We start from the raw sequence: 26,671 nt of genomic DNA on the forward strand, positions 1-26,671 counted from the left end.
GCGCCTAGTTGGAGGGGAGGGGGGGAGTACATTTCCGGTTTGCTTGATGGAAGATGGAGCATCGAAAATGGAGTGTTATGTGGGATGGTTCGTGGAAATTTAAGGGGGAGTTTAAGTCATCTTTACGTTTCGAATTTTTTTTTTTTTTTTCTTTCTTTCCAAATCTGTGTATACATTTGTATACGCTGTTTTTCGTCCATTTAATTGGTGAAAATTAGAGAGCAACGAAGATTCGAAATCGTAATAATAAAATGTTAGAATATTATAATTTATCGACAAGCGTGACGTGTATTAAGGAATTTTCTAATTCTTTATTAATCTTAGATTCGTAGATATTTATAAAAATAATATTTTTATCGCGGGGTAGAAAAAATCCTTATCGGAAAAGAAAAATAAGAATCTCAAAAAAATGGCTATCGAAACTTCGATTTCCTTTTTTATTTTTTTTTTTTTTTTTCCTTTTCTTTCTTCTGTTTTTCCATTTCGACTGGGAAATTGGGCATTCTCGCGATACGGGGAGAATCGGTTCAAAAATAAATAGAGGAGAGAGAAAAAGGAAAGGGAAAGAGAGAGAAAAAAAGAAGAATCATTGGTGGTTATCGCGAAGAAAACTGTCTGGAAAGTAATTTCCGCGAAGGACGAGACGTAATGTAATCCCGAAGTTCCATCGCTGGTTTTATCGTACAGCGGTGTCATAAATAACGTTGGGAACGGACATTTTAAAAACTGACTCGCCACCACCCTGGAGAAATTGAAACGGAGCTGAGGATGAGAAGGAATCGAGCCACCCCCAGCACGTGTTTTTATTATTATAATATATCATTCGAAAGGGGGGGGGGCCTTAGGTTGCACGATTAATCACGCGAAGCTTCTTCGAATTCTTCAGAGTCTTTGAAGGTATTCTCTTTCGATTTTCTTTTTGGGAGGAAAAAAAAAAAGTGGAATATTATTGTTCCCTAATTTTATTTTTCTTAATTAAAATTTCGTCGATTTTAAAAGAAAAATTAACAGATTTTATTTATTATAACGTCACAAGTGAAGTAAAATTTATATATTTAAAATAATGTGATACTACTGAAAATAATTGCTAAAAGAATATTTATTATACGTATATTTTGTTTATACTATTCAAAGAGTTAAGTGTAAACTTGAATTTGAAAATTGTCTCTAAATAACCAAATCTGATTCTACATATGTGTGTGACAATAATATAAAAGAATTATGAGTTTAGTAATTTTTATAGCTGTAGCGCATAATAAAACATTTCAAACACGTGTCACTTATTATCACGCAAAAAGAACATAAAGCAATCCTAAATTTATAATATTGTTTCTTCAAATTGTTGCGTGCGAGTTCTTCGAACTTTATCCCCCTTAAAAAAGAATATCTTAAAAATTTACCACCCTTAAAACACGTAACTCTGACTCCTCGTTCCTCCTTGAACCGTTCCTCCCCCCTTTCAGATTTTAATTTTAATCAAAATCAACGGAGAAGGAAAGAATTGGGCAAGCTAATGGCTCGATAATAACGCGATCCCTCGTTTGAAATCGTTTGGTTTATTATGAAAATTACATCATCCCCATTTTCTACAAATTTCAAGGGTACCAAAGTCACGGGAGAACAAGGGGGCGCACGAAGGAAAGCATAAATTTGCAGTGCTAACGTTATTATGCGAGCTCTCTGACAGGAAGACGGGCAAACTTTCGCCATTAATCGCCTCACCCCTCCCTCCTCGTCCCCTGGACGAGTAATTAATAATTGCCGAATCGCGCATCGCCGCCATTTCTCACCGGATCAGAGACAAATAGAGGATTTGTTTTTGCTTTGTTATTCCGCGAGAGGGAAATGTTAAAGGATCGTAGGAGAGAGCCTTAAAAATTTTACATTAGAATATTCCATCGGGTGTAATTATTATTATAGATTTGTTTAAAAGATTAATTTTAAGATAGAAAAATTTGTAATTCTTCGTTTCGTTTGTTTCTCGTGCGTGGACGAGCCAGACACGAGAAATCAACAAAAATCTTTTTCGTTTTCCATTCGTTTTTTAAATGGATTTGCTTATCCTTTAAATAACATCCTTTCAAAAACGTGGATAATTTCGATGGAAAAATTTGTAATTCCTTTCCCAATTTGTCTCTCGTCTTTTCTTTTGATTTTATAATCAACAAATATGCCAACAACAAATATAATCCTTAAATCTGTAAATCCAAACACATAATGAACATCAATTAATTAATTTATTCTATTATTGCTTTGGTACACGGGATCCATTGTCACGCCAGAGAAGAATTATACTATAATATCTCGTCTTCAATATTCTATTTTGATCGAAGAAAAGTAGAGAAAAAAAAAATTCGTTCCAAGCTGAACGACTCGACAGAATCGTTTTGGCGGAATCGGTTTATTGCGAAAATTATCTCGCTAAATTCTCGAATCAAGTGGCGGTATAGGGCGCGATTTTCGTTGGTAATATCGCGGCCATGGATTTTGCATCGTTAACGAGGCAAGTGCGTATTTACAAAGGTATCGATGCGTTCCTGTCCATGCTAATTGGGCTATTACGCACCAACCTTCTCAATGATTCTGAATGAACGAAGGATTTAGGTAATACGCGTCGCGATGAATTTCGCCAATTCACGCTTTTGCCTCTTCGATCCTCTCCCTCCCTCCCTCTCGCTCTCTCGCTCTCTCACCCCTCTGTGTTTGTCGGGCTGTTTGTTCACAATTCGTTCGGGAGAATTGCACGAATTTAAGCGGAACATTTAAGCGCGTATATCGGTTCAATTTCTGGCAAAGAAGGAATTTCAAGGGGGTTTGGGTCATTTTTTTAAATAAATTGATAAACTTTTTACGATGAAATTTTTGAAATTTCGAAAATTTGGATTCGATTTCGAGATTTTTGAGAATTTATAATTGTAAATTTTTTTTTCATCTTAGGGGGTTAAAAAAGGGGGTTGATGAAGGGTAAACGATGATTCTTTTGGATTTGGGTGAAATTTTTGTTGCAGATTGAGAACGGATGAGAGATAAATGAGTTATTTCTCGAGATTTGAGATCTTTTCGACGAAATTTTTTTTTTGGTATAGGTATAGGTTTGGTATCGAGGATTAGGGAACAAGTATTTTTGATTGTGATTTATTTATATGTGGACAGGTGTTGAAATTTTTATTGGGAGATTTTATTGAAAGGGAGATTCTTTTCATCTCGCGTCCCAAAATATAATATTCTCGTGAAAAAGTTATTTGAGAGATATCTCGATATTTTTAATTCTTAATTTCGAAAAATATTTATCCCTTTAATATTACAAATAAAGAGAGAATATACTTTTCGAATATACTTTCCTGATAATTTCATTCAGAGTTTGATGCATCTCTTTATTTATTTATTTATTTATTTATTTATTTTGAAATAAAAAGAATAGCAATAAAATTCAATTAATTTAATTAATAATTTCGTTTGTAAAAATGTTTCAATATTTCGTTCTCACTTTTCTGAATAATTATACTATTTTATCATTCGTTTGATCCAAATGTTCACTGAAAAAGATTTACACGGTTCGTTTATTTTAACCGGTATTTTTCACGCTTTCCTCGCATTTATTTTCACCCCGTTGTCAAAGAAATTCCCTATCTCGGATAAATCAGGACGCAAATAATAATATTGATGATGATAATAATAACAATAATAATAACAACAATAACAATAACAATAATAATAATAATAATAACAATATAACTAGGTTATAATCCGGACATGTTTCTATTCAAAGGGTTATTATTACACAACAGAACGTTATTATGCAAATTTATTGCCTATTAATTACATCTCTATGCTGCGGTCACACAGACTGTTTCGTAATTGATTTAATTAAACAGTAATCTATTAACGGTTTGCGGTGCCAGCTTTGTGTAATTCTGACTTAGAATTAATAATAATAATTAAAAAAAAAAAAAAAAAGAATACAATATTTATTTTCTATATTCCAAATTGTAACGTTATTTTAAACGTGATTCAAAAAATATTTATAAATTTTACAATTATTATTATTATTAAATTGATTAAATTGATAACTGAGAAATATTGATAAAATGAGATAAATGAAAACAATTGATAAAATCGTTCGATTAAAATTATCTTCATTTATTAAATTTTATTCTATTCACGTATAAACAATAATTCATTCAATTTTATGATTGATCTCATATATATTATTTTCAACTCATCAATTTTTTCAATACAATAACCAAATTAATATTTTTCACGTAATTATTCTAAAAAAAAAAAAATACCATTTAAACACTGACAACTCGTTCAAAATTTTACAATCAAAATAAAAATAAAAAGAAATTCCTTTCCACCCATTAAAGCCAAAGCTAAACTCGAATTTCCTCTCAATCTCGTTTCTCGTGTCTCCATTACATAATTAAACAAAATTATCCATATCACGATACATTCATTTTTCCAGAAAAGGATCTTTTTTTTTTTTTTTTTCTCCATCTCCAACCCTCCAATTATCCACTCATTTGCGCGTGGAACAGAATTATTCGTTAACCGGCTCCATTTTTCAAGATGGCGAGGGGAGAAGGTTGTTGGGAACCGACGCAATCAAAGAATTTTTTTCATCGCGCGGTTTATCAAATTTTTATAACCGAAAACCGGGCTTAATGCCACTCCGTTATTCCTGCGTGTACACCGTGGCGCCGGCTATTATTTTCCACCGATGACCAACCCCGTTCAACAAATGCACCGTTTGTCGATGCCAGTTATCTTTTATTCAAGTGGGGAAAAACGAATCTCGTCTTTTAGGATTACGATACAATTGTCGTGGTGTACCCCCAGTTTAATCTCTTAAAAAATGGCCAGGTAGTCGTCTGAATAGTCGGTGATTAATCGTTGGATCGGGCAAATACAGAACTTGCAACTCGTTCTCTCCCCAAGTTGTAGCTACATCTGTGTTTCTTTTTTCTTTTTTCTTTTTTTTTTTTAAGATAAATAAAGTTTTTGAAACTTCGAAATTTTAATCGTTGGATGAAACAAACGTTATTATAATTTTTTTGTTCCCAAGTGATATTGATGTTGATATCGAATATCGTGTTGTTTAGAAATGTGATGGATATTGTTATTAATGTTTTTTTTTTCTGGTTGAGAAAAATTTTTCGGGAGAGCAAAGCTTTGCACGCAAAATTTTTTCGTTTGCGAATAACGAGCACGAATGAATAATTAGGAGGAGATTGTTATATGCACGTAAAAATGACAATTAATAGTTCACAAGCAACGAGATATTTGTATTCAAATATTACTTGTTTTCTTATTTGAATAGAAAAACTTTAAATCAAAAGAGGAGATTACACTCTAAAAGTTTAATTTTTAAAAAGATAATGAAAGAGAGATATATATATATATAATTCTAATTACAAAGAAATTATATATACATATACTCTTTACTTTTGTATTATGACGAATATCTTGCAAAGTAAGAAAATTTCTGAATATTATCATTTTTACGCAATTCCTTATTTTGCAAAATAAACTATTATATTCGTAGCAAGAAAACATCGATACGCTCAATTTAATAATTTTTTTTTTTTTATTTTCGTTCGCGATATAATTATAGCTATAGATGTCGACGAAGACGTAAGATTAATTGTCAAAACGTGAGAATTCTGTTCAATCTGCGAGTGTATCCGCAAGTATAATCCTCTTAAGGATCAACCGCATCGTGCGACTCCAAAAATGGAGAGTTTGTGCATAGAATTTATAACAAGTGTTTATAGCGAGAGATTTCCGTGGTATAACGTGGTGTATTATAGACCTTCTCAGGTAACTCTTTCATTGCGAAATAAGAGCAAATATGATTCAAAATTACGATTAATTCTCTGATCAAAGGGAACACTCTCCAACGATATTAATTTCTTCTCAAACGTTATATATTATACTTATTTCGTTTTGGTTAAATTCCAATATTGGAAATTTATTTAATATTTATAGATTATTTAGATTTATTTAGAAATTTATTTAGAATTTTTAGATTTATTTAGAATTTATAGATCGAATCGAATAGTAATAGGATTGTTGTGCAATTATTGTTAAAAGTTTATGAAATGAACTCAGATTAACTGCGTGTATGGTTTATAAATCACATGTTAATTTTGATGTAAACACAGAGTCTGAAAAATACTTTTCTAAATATTTTGATGAACAATTTATGACAATTATTTTCGCGGAAACTAATAAATATTTTGAATACTGCGGTGACGAACACAGTCATATTCTAAGAGGATTATGATTTGATTTTAGTAGTAAAATATTTTTTTTTTTTTTTTTGCGTTTAAAGCGACCGACTGCTCGCTAAAAGTACCTTAAAAGTAAGGCAGTTGTTATTACATATTATTTTCAGACGTTAGTTCGGTGGTTCTGGAGAAATGAAAATACGTTATTAAGAAAATAAATTATTCTTAGTGTTGGAACGATGCGTGTTTCAAGTTTCAAGCTTTTCGAAATAACCAATCCGCTTACGTATCTATCCCAACGTTATACGGCTAACAAGTTTCACCAACGATGGACCGGCAAATCCCTCGTCTGCGGGAGCAGATTAAATTCTTTTTAATCACTCTTCGTTGCCCCCCCCCCCCCTCCCGTCTTTCCACCCCAATCTCAAGAGCTAATACCGCGGATCCAACTCGAAATTTAATGGCCTGCCAAACGAATAGCCGACAATCTGACAATCTCGCGAAACAACTGCGAAAATTCATCCTCACTGTATTTCTTCCAATTTCCAATTTTTAAGTATACGAATATTCAATCGATTTTCAATCGTTTTCTATATACTTATGCCGACGTAAATACTTTTATTGACATAAATATACAATATTACCAACTTGCTATAAATATTCTGAAATAAATTGGGGGATACTTTTCAATTCTATCGTATTCAAACGAAGTGTTTATACTTATGAGAGGGGAATAAACACGCACACTGTAATTAGAAAATATCCTACACACACACACATGTATATATTTTCTCAATTCGTCGAAAAATATTATTACAAAAATTTACACGTATCTCCACTCTTGCATTTCCCTTCTCGATCGTGTCCAACGATTCGATATTAAAGTCAACCCGTGCCAACCCTTCTTCATCCATCTTCGTTATTCGTTATTCGAATAATTCCGGCTGCATTTTTCGTTGGACCCCCACGTTCGCACGTTTCGTTGGACCCCCTTTGTCCGTGACACGCACCGGACATTCGGCGAAATAGAGCGCAACGAAGGGGAGGGGAAGAGCCATCCCTCGCCGCGGACGAGGCAAGAAATTGCATTCTTCTTCCAGGGGCATTTCTTCCCCGAGAGAAGTTGGACGTTGTTCGCCCTCCCCTCCCCCTCGGCCTGCGGTTTCGTAAATTGCTTCCACGATAACTCACCCACGAGTTTCACCCGTTAGAAACGCCACAGGGAACTTCTCTCTCTCTCTCTCTCTCTCTCTCTCTCTCTCTCTCTCTCTCTTTCTCCTTCTCTTTCTCTCTCTCCCCCTCCCCTCGTCGCTTCTCGGCCGATTGTAATTTATGCCAACCCTCCTCCACGCCTCTCCTCTGATCCGTGCGGTATTTTAAGCACGCGATTACCAACCCGATTAGTCCACGTCCACCTTCGTCACTCGTGTTTTATCGCTCACTTTTCCACCAGTTCCGAGAAATTGTTTCCAAAATGTATGTGTATACGTTTTGATCGGGGATGTAATCGAACTGTGATCGATGTCCATTCGGGATGTAAATGTATTACGATGCTTGTGATCATCAGAAATAGAAGGAGGAGAATGGAACAATTATGATATGCTTCGATTATTAAAATTTTGCCCATCTTTGACATTAGAAAGAAATTACTATTATTAGTGTAATAATGTTATTTTTAGAATTCGTTTCCACAAACTTGAAAAATGAGTTTCAAATAAGCACTACTATATTGTATAGCTATTTTCACCAATAATTAAAAATAGAATCTTCGAATGAATAATTTAATTTATCACAGTGTAATAATGTTATTTTAGAATTCGTTTCCACAAACTTGAAAAATGAGTTTCAAATAAGCACTATTACATTGCACACTACTATTTTTACCAATAATTAAAAATAGAATCTTCGAATGAATAATTTAATTTATTCTTATCACAGTGTAATAATGTTATTTTTAGAATTCGTTTCCACAACAACAGGTATTATAATATACAGTCTATATATAACTGACACACTTTTGGCATTCTTCGTCGTATCTCGTGTTTATATTTTATTTTATTTTTTTTTTAAATCTTTCTTTAACTTTAACTTGAAAAATGAGTTTCAGATAAGCATTACTATATTGTATTTTCACCAATAATTAAAAATAGAATCTTCGAATGAATAATTTAATTTATCACAGTGTAATAATGTTATTTTAGAATTCGTTTCCACAAACTTGAAAAATGAGTTTCAAATAAGCACTACTACATTGTACATTAATATTTTCACTAATAATTAAAAATAGAATCTTGGGATAAATAATTTAATTTACCTTTATCACAGTGTAATAATTATTTTTAGAATTCACAAACTTGAAAAATGAGTTTCAAATAAGCACTACTATATTGTATAGCTATTTTCACCAATAATTAAAAATAGAATCTTGGGATAAATAATTTAATTTATCTTCATCACAGTGTAATAATTATCTTTAGAATTCGTTTTCACAAACTTGAAAAATGAGTTTCAAATAAGCACTACTATATTGTATAGCTATTTTCACACCAATAATTAAAAATAGAATCTTGGGATAAATAATTTAATTTACCTTTATCACAGTGTAATAATTATCTTTAGAATTCGTTTTCACAAATTTGAAAAATGAGTTTCAAATAAGCACTAAAATCTTCGGATGAATAATTTAATTTACCTTGAAATAAATGGCGGATATCAAATCACTTTTGCATCGTTCATCAGAAAACTCAAAATCCATCGAAGGGAAGAGAATCGAATTTCGATTTCACGCTCAACACTGGAGCTTCTTGCGGGTCTCTATCTTCAACGTCCTTGTTTCCAATGCGCGCATCTATATCACGGATGCATCCACGGATGCAGACAGGCGATACAGTGGGATCCTCGAGTTTCCGGCTTTTCGATTATCCGCCCAGTCCATTATCCTCGCTTTTCAATTATCTCGCTCGTCGAGAGAGATATTATAATATACAGTCTATATATAACTGACACACCTTTGGCATTCTTCGTCGTATCTCGTGTTTGTATTTTCTTTTTTTTTAAATCTTTCTTTACTTTAACTTCTAGGAGACTTTACAAGAATTTCGATTGAAAAATTGTGTGATCATTTAAGGAACGAATATATTCTCGTTTAGAATTCCTTATTTTTCAAGCTGTCTGTTTATATTCTTGCTCATTACTTCGTTATCTCTCGAGGAATATCTCGAAGATCTTCGAAGAAGATGGCAATTACTCGGGCAATCATTAGACCGATTAAATGGTTAGGAATTTGTAGACACTGCTATTGAATATTCCTCTTACCTCGAAATTTAATCGGAGATAAATTCTATCGAAGATCCTTTAACGAGACGAATCCTGAAATTCGAATATCAAAGGATATCATGTTAAATTCGTAAATCGATGACAAATTAATAATTTCCATTTTCGAGTTTCTCCTCTTCTCCAACTGGTTTTCCGAACGATCATAGCGATTCCAATGAATTTACAAAGGAGCCGTAAAGAGCCCTAACACGAGCATTCTCGTTCCTACAAAGGAAGAGCGAAAAGAGAACGTTCTCTTTTGAAAATCTTCATTCGCATACGGCGCCGCGTGAAAAAACGCTTCCACAAAAAGTGTGCCAAAAGTTGGTTATTATAAGATTAGATAGTTTTAAGACGCTCTCTCGAGCGGAGCTGGATGGATCTAGATTTAATCGGTTTATTTCGGCCTCGATTAGCCTCGTTTAATCGGGGCTCGTCGCATCCCTCGGGAAACGCTACATCCATCCACTTCCGGTCGACGAGGTCCTCGTAACTTTCACTCGGCTGAACCCCCCGTGGATCGATCGTGGATGGAAGCTTTTCTAACGAGATAAAAATTAGAAAATTTCGCGCTTCGAATCGTGTGGAGCTTAGTGAAAAATAAATATATAGTGAAATTGACGAGAGAGAGAGACAGAGAGATTAATAACATTTTGATCTCTTCAAATGTAATGTTAAGAGTTATATGTAGAAATAAATATTTTAAAGTATTATTATCCGTAATAATAGTTGTATATTTTTAATTATATTGTTTATTAATATTCTAAATGTACAATATTAATATTTAATATAATTTTTTTTTTAAACGTAGAAATATATTTCGTTGCCTGTCTCCAATCGTTTATTTTCCTTGTTCGAATACAGATATCCTATTAATTATATTTTTATCGCATATATAATATGCAAATAAATTATTATCGAGTTAAAATTTAAATGTTGAAACGAAATGAATATTTTCAAACAAATTACTTATTTCTCTACCAAACATAAAGCGGAAGAAGTAACGAAGTAATGTCTTCTAAAAAATTCGAGATCACAATTTTAATCATTTCAATAGAACAAAACGAATACTTCAAAAAACGAAAGAAACGAAGTAATTTCTAAAAAAAAAAAAAAAATTAATGTTGGAAATCGCAATTTCTTTCAAAGTTAACACCTTAATAAAGACGGGCGGCGAGTTGAACGAAGTTTCATTCGCGGTCACATTTTCGCGGGTTCACGGCATGTTCGCTTCAGTTCGTCGATTCTCGACCAAGTTTTCCCCACGTATTCTCGCCACGTGTTCCCTCGTGCGCCTCCCTGTCCTTCTCTCTCGCGTTCATCTCCTCGTTTAACCTTTCCTCTTTCGCCCCTCAAAGAGGAGCCAGCACCGCGAACAAACGACAACGAGTATTTACGAAAACTGTCCGACTTGGCGATAGAAGCGAGATTCTAACGAGGTGAAATTTATGCGCGAATTGACGAGAAATGATAAATATTTACACGAATCTGGCTTCCTTACGTGTGATACAAACGACGATACAAACGATATTGAGTTTATAAACGCGAGTGGAATTGTTCGATTTTATTCTTTTCCTATAAATATAATTTGGAACACTCTTTTTGCATAAACTATATAATACCAATATACCACCGCCATCTTGAAAATCCAAACTCTGAACAAACGATGCTGATTTTATTTTTGGATTATTATAGTGGAAATTCTTGGATCAGTTAATATCTTTGTTAAAAAAAATGTTTTCCAAAAATGAAGCAAGTAATAGGTAAGCAAATCAAGCTTAAACTTCCGAAAAAATTATTTTTCAAATTCCCTTTTATCATTCTCCTTCTTTTTCTATAAATACACAATATTGATATAATTTCGAGTACTCCTCTTACTTTTGCATAAACTATCCTATCACCATCTTTAAAATTCAAGCACATTTTAAAACCTCAACAAAAGATCTTATAAAAATCTCAACAAATCTCTTTAACAAAGATCCTCTCAAAATTCTCTCTCTCTCTCTCAACTTCCATAATAATTCCAAAAAACCTTGCACGAGAACCTTAATCCTTCGGGAAAAACAACAACGTTCGAGGAAAGCAACCGTGATAAAATCGACACCCGATAAAAAAACTCTGTGTCTTCTCGATCGTTCGCACCTGAATCGCTCCACCACCCCTTGTCACCACCCCTTCGTTATCACTCCCCTCCCTCTCCCTCTCGCCCCGTTCGAATCGAAAATTGTTAACTTTTTCTCCTGGATGGCGAGAAACGCGAGAAGAGGAAAAAGTCGTCCCCTCCTCTCTTGTCCTCGTCCATCTCGTTCAAACGAAAGAGGAATCGGGCCCTGTTTATTCGCGGACGCGATTATTCGACGGGAATCGTTCATTAACGGTGAAACGTCACTGTTTACCACGGCCGGCAATTAACTTTTGGGAATGATAAATGTTTGCCGACCAATGGCGTCGGTCGAGTGGTGCGTTTCAGTTGGGGGAGGGGCGAGTTCGAGAGGTGGAAGATGGTTGTTTGAGCTAGTTTTACTGTAAACGGTTTGGTCGCGTGTTTCGGGGTGGAGTGCGTTTCGCGGTTTGCTTTTGCGTTCATTTTTTTTTTTTTTTTTTGTTCAAGGAGAGTGTTTCAATTGTAAGCTACAAGTAGTTTTCGAGAGTTTATTAATTTACGTTACCTGTTTATAAATTTTTTCACCAAGTTACAACACGTTCTTTAATTTGAAATAAAATTTAACAACGTTAAATCTGTTGTTGTAAACGGGTAATTGGAATTAAAATAGCGTTATAGAAATAATTAATTATATTTAATTATATGCTAATAAAAGTGAATATTAATTTTGTCTCTAAAGATTTTAAGTGAGATGAAAAAATTTGGGAACCGGTCAATTCGACTGATAGTTTTAACAATCTTTGATAGTTGAATTTTTGAGAAATATAGCTGATTATAAATGGATTGCGGAATATATTTGTGAATGTATAAAAATCTAGAGGATTACAATATTTAAGGAATATCTTTTATAGGTCTTAGTTATAAATATTTTACAATTATTAAAATAAATGACAAGCTCATTTATTATTTTTTTTTTTAATAATCAATAGATACGAACTACAAGTGACTCTAAATCTGACTCTAATTTAATCCTTTATCGTAGAATTTATATTATTTAATTATTTTTCGTTATTATTATTATTTTTACAATGCAATACTCCGTGAAAATGTAAATTGTTTTTCCACGAAAATTAACGAAACACGATGCATTCGTGCGTCGCATCGAATTCAAGGAAAAATTGGAGGAAAAATTTCGCTGTCTCGTAGCAGTTTCCATGTAGGAAGTAAAACCGCGGATTCCGCGAGGAATGTTGGCGGAATCCTAATGGGATTATTAAAGCCGTTCCGATTGAAAAAAAAAAAAAAAAAAAAAAAAAGAAAAAAACTGTTTTGCAGAAGCTCAGTTTCATGAACTCGAGGGATATTACTAGGATGATGATAATAGTCGAGCGGCGGCCATTACCTTCCTTAACAAGAAAAAGCTGATAAAAAAGTATCGTTCCTAAAAGATACCTCGATTTTCTCTTTTACGCTAATTGGAATTTAATTTTCCACTCGCTGTTGGAACGTTGTTTATTTATACGTTGAATACTGAAATCGAACGATTAGATGAAAAGCTTTCGTTCTCGTGAAGAGAATTGCGCAAGAGTCGAAGATTTCCTTTGAAATCTTTTTAATTTCAATACTCTGGAATCTGAATTTTCCACATTTTGGCTTCGAATCCTCGAATGGACGATGAAATTTCGATTTACGAATCCGGATTCTCAATTTCTCAATCTTTGGATCTCGAGCTGAGCCACACACGCCGCAAACTTTGATTCATAAAAATTTCGACCTGCCTGCATTTTCAATCCTGCACTGCACCCAGCTTTGCATCTTTATATTATCCTGAATTTTTCCAAACCTTCTTGCCTTCCACCTTCTTCTAATCTACAACAACAATAATTCGCAATCTAAAAACATTTTACACGAATAAAAAAAATTCCGTTCCTCCATCATTTGAAATTCTCGCGCGTTGTTAAAAGGAAGTTAATTAAAAGAAGGATCAGAAACTTATCGTACTACACCAGACAACTATTTCGCAAAGAAGCAACGAGTAATTGTAATAATAAAAACACATAAATTACCTTATCCCACCATCCTCGACAAATTAACCGACACTTTCCATCGCTTTTCAAACTTTAATTATCCTCCTAAGGTATCGACGTAAGCAAAACTTTTTTTTTTTTTTTTTTTTTCTTTAAAATCCACCCAATTATCGATTCGATTCCACCACCATTCGGATCCAACGATATAATTCTCTCAGCGAGGACAAATTTTCCAAAGTTTCCAAAGGAGGGGGTGGTGTTATCTCTTTACACCCGCGCGAACATCGTGGATATCTTTCGAAGCTTTTATCGTTTTCCAAGACGAGTCCAAGAATCGACGTCTCCTTCGACTCGCGGTGGGAATTTGAATTAAAGTGGACGTAATGGCATATTGTAATCTTTGGCTGAGGCCATTATTCGAACATCACGATATCTTGGAAACTTGTTGACGGAGACGAGATCGAAGATCGAGTGGAATAATTCTTGAAATGATAGCTCCTCTATGTTCCAGCTTTTGCAAATAGTGAAATGTGGAGTGAGAAGAGAGAGTTGGAGAGGTTATAGAGAGTTATAGAGAGGGGATAATTGGGAAAAATTATGTGGAATGACGAGTGGAAATTTGGAGAGTATGTCGTATAGAGATTGTTGTTGGAATGCGTGAAATTGAGGTTAAATTTTTAAAGGAGGAATTGATAGATTGTATAAAAGTATAAAAGTGTGATGAAATTGAAACAATTATTTTTAAAAATAAGAATGAAGGATCTGGTGGGAATGGATGATCGTAAAAGAATGAAGAAAGGTGTAATGATGCTGCAACTCGTGAAATTGGAATGAATTTTTGAAAATAATAAGGAGGAATGAAAAATAAAAAAAATAGAACGTGCGAAATAAATGAGTGAAATATTGGAAAATTAGAAACGAAGCGATTGTTTAAGTGACATTAATTTTCTTTCATTTATCATAAAAGAATACATTTGTTCTCAACTTTAACGTAGCTTATGTGTACTCTTGGTTGTTTATTAACGCTTCTACGAGGCGACATTAATACAAAAGTATTAAAAGTCAAACATCCTGAGTTACCACTTTTAAATAAGAAGTCGGGATACAATTTATTCGACCGTGAAACAACTTTCTCTAAATGGAATGAAATATATTTATATGCAAATAGGAAAAAGTATTTCCATTATATTCTATCATTTCTTTTTTATAACAAATTTAAATTATCGGAATACTGATCAAGAATTCTGATGAATCAAGACATTTTTATCGAGTAATCTTCTTTTCTCGGAAGAAAAAGAATAATTGATTTATTCAATTTCGTCGAAAAATCATCGAAATACATTTTTCATTTATATCTTCGTAACCTACATCTTCTAATTCCAACTTTCTAATAATAAAAATGGAATCCCTTCACTACGAAACTCCATTGTATCTCAACACCGTGCAACAAAAGAATCACGGCATCATATCCTCCATAAGGCTCATCCTTCTATCTCAGTGGTTCTTAACTTCTTCCAAGACACGAAACACTATCGATCAATAACAACAACAAGAATATAACATGATATAATATATTCCCATAGCCTGGGATATTCTTATTCCAAACACGGATCATATTCCATTACAATATTATATTTTTCAATTTTCAAAGTTTGCTAAGAATCATTACATCAAAATCATTATTTTATAATATATACAATAATATATACATATAATATATGTATATACATATGTATATACATATATATATACATATGTATAATATATACATATATACATATATTATAATATATACATATATATAATATATACATAATTGGAAAAGTAACTAGTTAAAATAATCTCAAATAAAGTTACTTCACAACTAATCACTTATTAAAACACTTGAACATTTATTTGTATCGTACAGCTTTCAGATATAATCTCCTACAATTATTTTTATCATTTTTAAAAATAAATTATCCAAACAACTTCTAGAAATAACTTTATCTATAATTATCAAATTTTCATTCAAATATATCCACGAATAATTAAAATTAAAATAATCGTTATAAAGTAACACTATACGATATAATTATAATTTATACTTCTGTCTGAAAAAAAAAAAAAGAAGAAATTAATTTTCAAAATTATATCCCTACTGTATACATAAAAACCATTGGTTGGTTTCTTATTATTATTATTAAGCGTGGCGAGAAAAGTCAAAGAACCACTGTCCCACCCCCCCAATCCACTCTTCCTCCGACAAATCTCGCGGTCGTAGCTCAGGGAATCGCGCGAACCTAATTTCGCGGGTATTGAGGCTCAATCGAGGGGAAGATTTCCTCCGGTGGCGTTTCGAGTCGGGTGGAAATAAAGGATGTGCCGAAGCCAGGGGGGATTGGATAAACCGTGGACGGATGTTTTTGTTGCATCCATCGGCTGCGCTCGTTCGGCCGCCTATCGCGTTTCGACGAGAGCCAAAGGGGTGAAACGAGACAGCTTGGGCAGGGCGGGGACAAAGGAGGTCTCGGTTGTTTTCGCGGCCCTCCTTTAACCCGGTGGACCCGGTGTGAAAGGGTAGAAGTGACGTCTTCACCCGCCTGTTTCCACGTGAAATAGTCGTTTGTTCGTCCCTTGCTTTGCGAGGCGACCATGAATGGGGGCGGGTGGATCGGATTGCGAATGGTATTGAAGGATTTACGGCGATAATGGGGATTTCGTGGGATCCGTTTCGCGGGTTACGGATACGTTTCTTTTCTTTTCTTTTCCTTTCTTCTTTTTTTCCTGCCGATTTTGATACGTGCTTGATAAGAATTTTCGAGTATTGGAAATTAGAAATGTGGACGAAGAAATGTTTGGAATTTTAAATTGTGTTTTATTCGTTTGAAATTTGGATGTGTGGAATGCAATTTTTCAACAGTGTGTTCTTTGAATTTTCAATGGATAAAAATTGAAAATGTGAGTAATTAGGAGTGTAAGAATTTGAATATGTTTAGGTAATACAATTTTGTGTCGTTTGAAATTAAAAATATGGATAGGGGGATGGTGAAGATGTAATCTTTCAACAGTGTGTTCTTTGAATTTTCAGTGGATAAAAATTGAAAATATGAATAATTAAGAGTGTAAGTGTAAGAATTTGAATATGAGTTTAAGTAATACAATTTTGTGTCGTTTGAAATTAAAAATATGGATAGGGGGATGCTGAAGATGTAATCTTTCAACAATGTGTTCTTTGAATTTTGAGTGTGTGGATAAAAATTGAAAATGTGAGTAATTAGGAGTGTAAGAGTTTGAATATATTTAGGTAATACAATTTTGTGTCGTTTGAAATTAAAAATATGGATAGGGGGATGGTAAAGATGTAATCTTTCAACAGTGTGTTCTTTTCAGTGTATGGATAAAAATTGAAAATGTGAGTAATTAGGAGTGTAAGAGTTTGAATATAATTTTGTGTCGTGAAATAAAAAATATGAATAGGGGGATGCTAGTGATTCTTTGAATTTTGATTATGTGGATTAAGAAATTAAAAATGTGAGTAGGATGTGATAAAAAATGTAAGGGGTTGTTTTTGGATTAACGAAATCCAAATGCAATGATTTATTTTTAATTTTATCTTCGATCAATTTTTTTAACTTTAGATTTTTAAATAACGAATTTTCTCTTTATATCTTTTACACATAATTCCATTATTGCAATTAGTTTGAAATGCAAATAAAAAAATTTTTTAATCTAAGGAAAAGGATGAGGAATACAAGGGATTGAAATTGGTTGTTATTTCACAAAACTAATGATTGACAGAGGATTAAAAGGATATTCCTTTTGAAATTTCACTTCGTGAAATTGATACGTGATCCCTTTGTTTCGATACCTTTGAAATTTCATACCAGTAAGAAACATGTTTACAAAATATTATAGGAAAAGAAAAATTTAGATATACCGACACGTGTAAAATTTCAAAATATTTTTCAATTTAAAATAATTCAATTTATTCGTCTCGTTCGTCTCCTATTTTTGATACATGATCATAAAAATATTAAAAATATATCAATTAACATTGCATCAATATTCCATGAATTATAAATTTACAACGTAATTTATATTCAAAATATCACTCGATTCTTATCATGCGAAATTCCAATTAATTGATTCGAACAGGATTCGTATCAATCACATCTCATTAATTTTTATTCACCCGAATAAATTATTAATATTCGACCAAATTTCATCACTTTCGTTCTTCTTTCTCGTTCCCCGTTTTTTCTTCCCTTCTTCGCTCGAAAACTTCATTATCCCCCACTTTGTCGAAAGAAAAGGACCCTCATTTTTATCGAAATTTATCGCGCACAGCCTTATTATCGGCCTTGGCCCCCCTCCCCCCATCTCAATTTAATGGAAACGGACGTTAAAAGTCAGACAGGTTGAGTTACGGAATTTAATAAGCATTCGGGCACGTAATACGCGTTTATTTGAGTGAACGCCGATCGTCGTAAATAAAGAAAAGGAGAGGAGAGAAAAAAAAAAAAAAGAAAAAAGAAAAAAAGGGGGGAGAAGAAAATTGTAAGTTAAGCGCATGGTTTGCATTTAAGAATGAGAATTTATAGTGTTCCAAGGGAGAGATCGCATTTTTATCAGAGATATTGGAGCTCTTGCGAGAGAAGAAATTGCGGAAAGAATAGTGTTTTCTTTGAAATACGATGTATGTGTGTTATTCTAATATTTTTTTTTATTTTTATCCTTTATTTTTTAAATTTAAAAGATATATATATATATATATGTGTTTGAAAAACTTTTGTCCAAAGATGAATAATTAAGATTAAATCTTTTTAAGGTTATTAATTATTTAATTCTTCCAATAGTATTATTACTTAAACAATTCTCAATAAGAAGAAACTTTTTATATTTATATACACAAAAATTTATTTAAAACGATGTAAAACGAAACGCGTGTTGTATTGGCTTTCTGCACATTGTACGTCCACTTTTAATATTTAAAAAAAAAAAAAAGGAAAAAAATCGTGTTTAACGATTCAATGATACATGTGTATAATATAGTATAAAGAAAAATATAATTTTAACAAATTGATACACAAGTAGATACAAATACCAACAATTTTTATACACAGTACAAGAAACGATAAACACTAATATTTGCTTCATATAAAAATATAGATTTTTTAGAAGAAATGGAGGTGTAAAAATTTGTAATGCAATAAATATGCGTTTGATCGGGAATTACACGATGAGGGAAATAAACATTCAACAATAACGCGTAACGCGTCAATTCTCGTAATTTTAATATTGATCCATCCATCGTCCATGTCCAAAAAATTACACAAAGGCGAAATCAAACGTCAAATTACTCTCAACCACCCTCGAGAAACACAATTAAACCCTCCCTCCCCAATAATATAAACCATCGACGTACACCAAAAACATAAACAATTTAACAATATCTATTTACATCGATATCCACGTCACGATTTTAACGTGACTCGCGACGGGAATACGAAATCGTGTCAAGCCTCTCGATTACTCTCGAAGAACTCGTGAGCATACGTTGCTTAAACCGGCTAATTAGAAAAAAAGAAGAAGAAGAAGAAGAAGAAGAAAAAGAAAGAAAAAAAAAAGAAATTCACAAACCATCGTGATCGTGGAAAGGGATGACGTCGAATATTTCGTTCGAGAAAGAACGATGTTTCTCGACTCTTACGTATCTGGGCCGGTACTTTTCACGGTACTTAAGTCAAATAGGTGGAGAAAGATAGAAAGAGAAAGAGAGTGAGAGGGGAGAAATGTCGAAAAAAAAAAAGAAGGGGAAGTCTCACGATGGAAGAAAGTTTGACATTCACGAGAGAGGGGAGGGGAGGGGGAATTTTAAAATTCACGCCAGGGAGAATATGAATGTTTAATGCCCAGAATGGGATGAATAAAGCAGGCTGGTGGCCGAAAAGAACGTGAGGGCAATTTGATTTTTCTTGTAACGGAGTTTCCAAGTGTGTAAACTGACTTGGCCGCGACTGACCGATTTGCATAAATCTGAACGGGAACGGGACGTCAAGTTATTTGTCGCGATATAACGTTCGTTGCGAATTGACAATTGATCGAGGGAATGAACGTATCTATCTCGAACGAGAAATAAATGAGTAATTTTTGTGAGAAATAGGTTTTGGTTAATAATTAGATATTTTTAATAGGAATATTTTGATTTGGAAGAGGGAAGAGAGAGACAGAGAGAGTGTAAAATAAAATTGTGAAATGTAAAAAGTTTAGATTTAGATTTTTTGTAATTTTAATTTTTAGATGACAAATTAAACGTTTTCTTTCTATTATTATTTTAATTAGATATTTGAAACGTTTCTATCGAAATTTTTGCAGAAAATTTATCGAATCATTGAATAATTTATCGGTGATTTAAATTTTTTCTTTGCTGTTTGTTTATATTTAAAGGATTGTTTAGGAATTTTGCCTATATAGATACATTATTTTAAACAATATTTATATTATGACACGTGTACACGTGATATTTATTCATTTATTTATCAGTGAAATATTGTTTTCCACGGGATACAAAAATGGGACACAAACATGCACGAAATGAACGTATAAATTGTACCCAGTATACCCAGGGAAATACAAACATAGTCCCACGGAAGGGAGTTATATTAAAAAGCACGAAATAAAAAAAAAAAAAAAAAAAGAAAAAAAAAACAACGAGGAAAAACATAGGAAGTTCGATTATCGTTATTCGAAATATTTTTTATCGTTTCATAATCTGAATTTACAATTCTACTGTTACTATAAAAATTATTGCAGTTAAAATTCAAAGTTTCGTCACCGTTGGAAACAAAATCGCTAAGGGGATTGAGAGCTATATATATATATATACCGAAAAATATATTCTTCAAATATTTTGAAAACTGGGGGAAAAAATGTATCGTGTCCCATAGAGATTACGACGAGAAAATAAATATGGATGAACCCAGAGATTCTTCAAATAAATAACATACAAAATTGAAACTATTTACAACTATTTAAAGTTAAAATTTTCTTTTTTCTTTTTTCTTTTTTTTATAAAATTCGTGAATACATTGTGCAAATATTTTGAAAATTGGAAAATAAATTTGTTATATTCATAGATATTATTGTCAAATTAACAGATAAAAATAAAGATAAATACAAAAGCTTTTTTTCAAATAAATGAAATAAAAACAATTCCAATTTGCAATTTCATAATATAAACGTTTCCACGATAATTTTTAAAACAAAAGTAATTTTCCAAAGATGACTATTAAAATTAAAATTTCCTTCCATCACTTCAAATATATTCTTAAACACATTTCTACAAATATTTCGAAAATAAATCTCTTACATCCCAAGATTACTTATCGAGTATTAATCTAGCAATTTTTTCGCATTATATTATTTTCCAAAAGTAATTTTACAAAAGTAACCTTCCTTAAAGTCAAAAAATTTCTTTCCACCTTCTTCAAATCGTAAAGTGAATAATAAGTGAAGGCAAGGAAAAGGTAATGGAAGAATAATTAATTCGCGACGATTAAACGAGGGCGACGATCAGTTCGATGGACAGAAGGACGATGGAATATCCAGGGGGAGGACACGGGACGCGCATTTCGCAGGGGCATCAATGTTAGAAATGGAGGCCCGTTCGTGTTGCTTGAAAATAATTAATCGGCACGTCCGATTGGGAAGGAAATTCCATGAAAATCGGCGGATCCATGGAAGGCGGTTTAAAGAGGTTTAAAGAGAGAGAATGGATTTATTCGGCGTGAAATTAATCGGTGGAACAGGCGGGGAAAAGTAGGATTTATTTAGCATCCGGTTGATTCGTTTCTAAGGCTCTTACCGGAGGAATAAGGAGGGAAGAAACAAGAGGATTGTTTTATGTATTGGCAGTTTTATATATATATATATATATATATATATTATTGGTTTTCGCGAAATATGGTTATTTATTGAAAGTAAGACGTTTCGTTTTAAAATTAATTTATGAGACTTAATGTAGAATATAATTTAAAAAGATTATTTTAGAACGAATTCGCGCAAGGAGGAAGAGGATGAGATGGAAAAATTAACGAAATAAATTTTTTTCCCCGATGAAAAAGAAAATTTCTTTTGAAGAATGAAGAGAAAAAATGATCTTATTTTTATTATTCATGTAGATTTAATTTATAAAAAAAAATCAGAATTACTTTCAAATTATTTACAGACAAATAATTGAGGATAAATAATTATAGGCAAATAATGGAAGATTGTTTCCCAAATGTTTTCTTTGCTATATTTTTAATAAAACGTTGTAAAACTGTAAACTGTGTAATTAATATCTTGTTTTCGTCCGGCTAGCATAGAAATTTAACTTTCTATACTCGGCCGGTGTACCGAAAAGAGCAACCGTGTTCAATTGGATTACTACTAACTGCTACTTAATTACACGCAACGGTAATTTACGAGGCAACTTAATTAGGACTATCCACCGTTTCGAGTTTCATCGGATCTGTCCTCCTATATAAGGTTAATTTCCATAAATTAAATCACCCTCTAAATCTCTTATCTCGTATCGTAAAATTATTTTCATCGGCACGAATTGAATTCTATGAGGAATAATAGCTATGTAAATTAAAAAAAAAAAAAAAAAAAAATCGAATTAAAATTTTTATCTTAAAACATGATTACCGTTTCGAATCATCTTACGTGTTTTGCCATTTTTAATCAAGTACGAATAGAAATAAAATTTTATTTATGGTAATTATTCTGGGATTATCCATCATTTTAACTCGTGTCTATTCTTATATGTTTTATTCTTCGCGTAAAATAATGTTTGGGATATTTTAATACAACTCTAAATTGAAAATTGATACCAAAAATAATTATAAAATTCAGTTTTTAATTTGTAAAAATATATTAAATATTTCTTTTATTGTAATAAATAATAAATGTTAGGTAGCATAAATTAATGATAAATTAATGATAAAAGTCGAAATATCGTTAAATTATTGATAGTTGTTTTCGAGAAATCACTTTCGACGCAATTGGAAGAGGAAATATAAATAAACAAAGGAAATTCTCGCCAAACTTTCGTTACGCGACGTTCGATAAATACAAAGGAGGTCGCGAGAACGGCTCATTATCCAACGAGCCTTCGTGGCGAATAGATCGATTTACATTAGTTAAATTCTACTAATATATAAATTAATTTACAATATCATTTGTTTTTCGATATTTATTAACATCTTTTATATACCGTTTCAACGATAATTATTTATACATTTATTTATTTGCATATAATTTATTCATTGATTTATTTATATTTATTTATTTATTTATTAAAGTACAATATTTGTTTCGTAATTAATTTCTTATTATTAATTTATTTTAATTGTTTACTTATTTATTTTAATTAATCTATTTATTCGATCATTAATTCACTTATTTATATATTTTCTTTTACAGATGGATTTCAGTAGTTATCGTCCCCTCGTTGTGAGATCTGGTAATTTGATATCGTTTTTCAATCATAATTTTAGATTAAAAAAATTTCATTAGAACGAAATCGACGATTATATCGCAAATATTAGCTTTTGGAAAACGATGTCAAGCCAAGATCTACCGACGTGTACCGGTCCAATCCAAGTCCTGGAAGATTTCCTTTGGGTATCCTGGTCATCTGGACTGCAGATATCGTTTTATTTGCCTTTATCTTTGTGACACGTCGTGGAACTTCCTCAAGATATCACCTGTCTCTACTCGATGACAGCCTTTTCGATATTCTGGATCATGATAATGATACTCTTGGCATCTAATAGTAAGTCGCATTATATATTTTTGCTCTTTTTAGTCATTGATTCGATATAGATGATTACATCTTGCTTAAATGATTATTTATTATAGTAACGTTTCTTCTTTGTTTGTTTTATTTATTTATTTATCTTAGATTTTTTTATATACAAAAAAAAAATCAAGGAATTCACGATTCTTTGTTTCATTAATCATTACTTTTTTCATGTTTACTTAAAATATTTATTCGTGTATATTAAAATATATAAAATTATCTTTCTTAATGAAATTATTAATATTCCTTGGTTTTTTTTTACTTTCTAAAAATTAACAACAACGATAACAAGTAACAACAACATCTTCTTTCTTTTACTTGATCTTCATATTTATAATTTTCAATACGATTTAAAATATAATAGTAAATTTACTAGATTTTTATAAGTGAGAAAATAATAAAATTTCTTTATATTTGTTTGTTAATTTTTAAACGAAAAAAGAAATATATACAAGTTATTTGTCTATAAATTTTATTAAGAAATTTCTTTAAAAGCGAGTCGAATCTTCGAATCACTAAGATTAAAATCACTTAAAATTCGACTATTTTTTTTTTTTTTTTTTTTCAAATATCTATCGTCCTATTACACATTCGTTCGCAAAGAGCGACGAGAGTCCAAATTTCCAAGCCCAAGTTTTCATCTAGAGACGACCAAAAGCATAATTTCCTCTGTGTTATCGCGATAACGAGAACACGGGAGAAAAGTAAGGGGAATCGAGAATCAGTCAATGTTGAACGTTAAAATACGTTCGACTTAAAATAAGATTAAGTTCTTTAAGAGGGTTTATCTTAATGCGTTCCGTTGCTGTTCGAAGGACGGTTGCAAATGATTAAGAAAATCCTATTAGAAGAATGGGAAAACTTGTCGAGGCTAATTCTCGTAATTATAAGACTGAGAATAATTTCGAACTTTTTCAAAGAAGAAAATTTAAATTTTCTATTAGTCACGTGACTCGAATATCCTCTTTCTCTCTCTCTCTCTCTCTCTCTCTCTCTCTCTCTCTCTCTCTCTCTCTCTCTCTCTCTCTGCATATCTTCCCTCCCTTTTCTTTACAATAATTTATTTTAATTTAATTTATTTTCTTTACAATAATTTATTTATATTTAATTTATAATAATTACAATTATTATATTTTTTTTATAATAATTTATTATTTTGTAAAGATCAAATCTTTTACTTATCAAATCTTTTATTTTTTATTTTTAGTCAAACTTTGGATATTTCGCGTTGTTTCTTAGATCTCGTTATTTTTCATATCTCGTTCGATATGTTTACGTTGTTCAAAGAAAAATAACGCAATCGACGTTTTTTGATTAAAAGAAAAATTCGATCGATGCGTGTGAAAGATTTGAATCACGAAAGATACACTGATTCGAATGATTAAACAAAGCCTCTTTTTTTGGCAAGAAACAAGATAAAACGATTTTTCACCCATCGATGTGGAATAAATGCTTCGATAACAGATCCGACTAAAGTTAAGCTGCTCAACAAAATTTCACAAAGATTCAAATTTTTCATTCGACTTGTTCTCAATGACTAAAAGGATTAGAAAACTAATCTAAACTAGTCTCTCTATCATTCGGATTTAGAAATAAAAAAATAACGTGTTAAATTTAATTTTTCGCTATACGTTTTATTTACACTTCCACATCAGAAACAGAAAATTATGCTCGAGAATTTAGAATCGTGATGCTTTAAATAAAAACATCTAAACCAATTTTTTTTTTAAATTAACATATTAAAGATCATATTACGAAACTGTTCCTTTTTCCTTTTTCTTTTTTTTCCGAAATATCGATTAATAAATATAAATTCCTTTACGCGTGTATTATTTCACTGATTCTCAGATGATTTTCAGAGATTCTCCGTCAATCGTTCTCCGCCTCCGTTTCGAAATATTCGTATAAAATGGAAGATGGTCAAAGGACACGGAGGAATGACTACGATTTTTCAATTTTATTCCTCAAAGAAGTTTCAAGGGAAGCGGAATCGCAAGGAGGGGGAGAGGGGAGGGTGGAATTTCAGGTAGAAAGAAATTTTAAGCAAACGAAATAAATGGTAGGAAAACGAGTAGGAATTTTTCAAAGGAACAAATTTTACGTGTCGAGTGGACTTTGCATGGAGAGGAACATTTTTTTTTTTTTGAAGTAAACGATAGGTCAGGAAAAAAGGGAGGAGGCGAAAGATAAGAGGGGAGAATGGGTTTGGTAGAGGGAAGCTTCGTGTAAATTAGAGTTTAACGAGAATCTAAGCCTGGTATAACAAGGAGCCTTATAGCGAAAAAAGGAGAAACTTCGTATAGAGGGAATGAGAATTTTTCGAGCTGATAAAATATTCGAAAATGTTTCCTTTCGCGTGGATGAAAAGGTGAATTGTTTATCGTGATATTCTCATTCTCGTGTGGTAACTTTTGGCCGGAATGTTTTAGTGACCCGTCCGAGAAGGAGAAAGAATTTCTTTTCCCGTGGAACAATGAAAAAGTCACTGGTGATTGAAAAATTGATCGGCCATGCCGACCGGAAATCCCTCTCTTCTCGTAACCCGATTCCTCGTCGGATTTCCTTGCAGTAAAAATCTGATGCGTTATTCATTTGCATTATTGCGATTCGAAATCTCATTTATTAAGTAAACCCCAGAATTATCCGGTTAAAACTATATTTTCCAATTCTATTTTATTCTATTTTATTCACAATCATATTTCACCAATATTAATAATAATATATTCTATATATAATATATAATATCTATATATTTTTATCTATTAATATTATTAATATTATTATTAATATCTATATATAATATATTCTATATTCAATAATAATATATATAATAATATTCTTTCAAATATTATTAAAATCGAAAATGACGATGCCATTCTCCCCTCTTATCTCGCCCCCTCCCTTTCTTTCTAACCTATCGTTTACTTCACAAAAAAATGTTCTCGTTTACTACAAAAAAATGTTCTCTCCATGCAAAAAAACATTCTTTCCAATGCAAAATTTTTCGCATCCATTTTTACTTGTCAATTTTCAAAAATCCAAATATCCTATCCAAAACCTCTTCGAAAACCTAAGAAACTCCGAATAAACGTATTCAAAGGAATTTTATTATTACAGAAACTGTATACTTTCCGCTTTGTTTCATATCGATCGGTTTCCAAGAACC

The 26,671-nt window shown here is 32.0% G+C and overlaps 1 long non-coding RNA gene across 1 annotated transcript in view; it reads left to right on the plus strand.

The window, feature by feature from the left end:
• Positions 1-26,671, plus strand: part of LOC122716278 — an 83,040-nt gene that overhangs the window by 44,449 nt on the left and 11,920 nt on the right. The window contains exon 4 of the long non-coding RNA XR_006346989.1: positions 23,127-23,478. This is a non-coding gene — a long non-coding RNA (uncharacterized LOC122716278). The remainder of the gene's footprint in view (positions 1-23,126; positions 23,479-26,671) is intronic.

The sequence above is a fragment of the Apis laboriosa genome, unplaced genomic scaffold (genome assembly GCF_014066325.1).
Source record: "Apis laboriosa isolate Shangri-la unplaced genomic scaffold, ASM1406632v1 scaffold43_cov150, whole genome shotgun sequence".
Lineage (NCBI taxonomy): Eukaryota > Metazoa > Arthropoda > Insecta > Hymenoptera > Apidae > Apis > Apis laboriosa.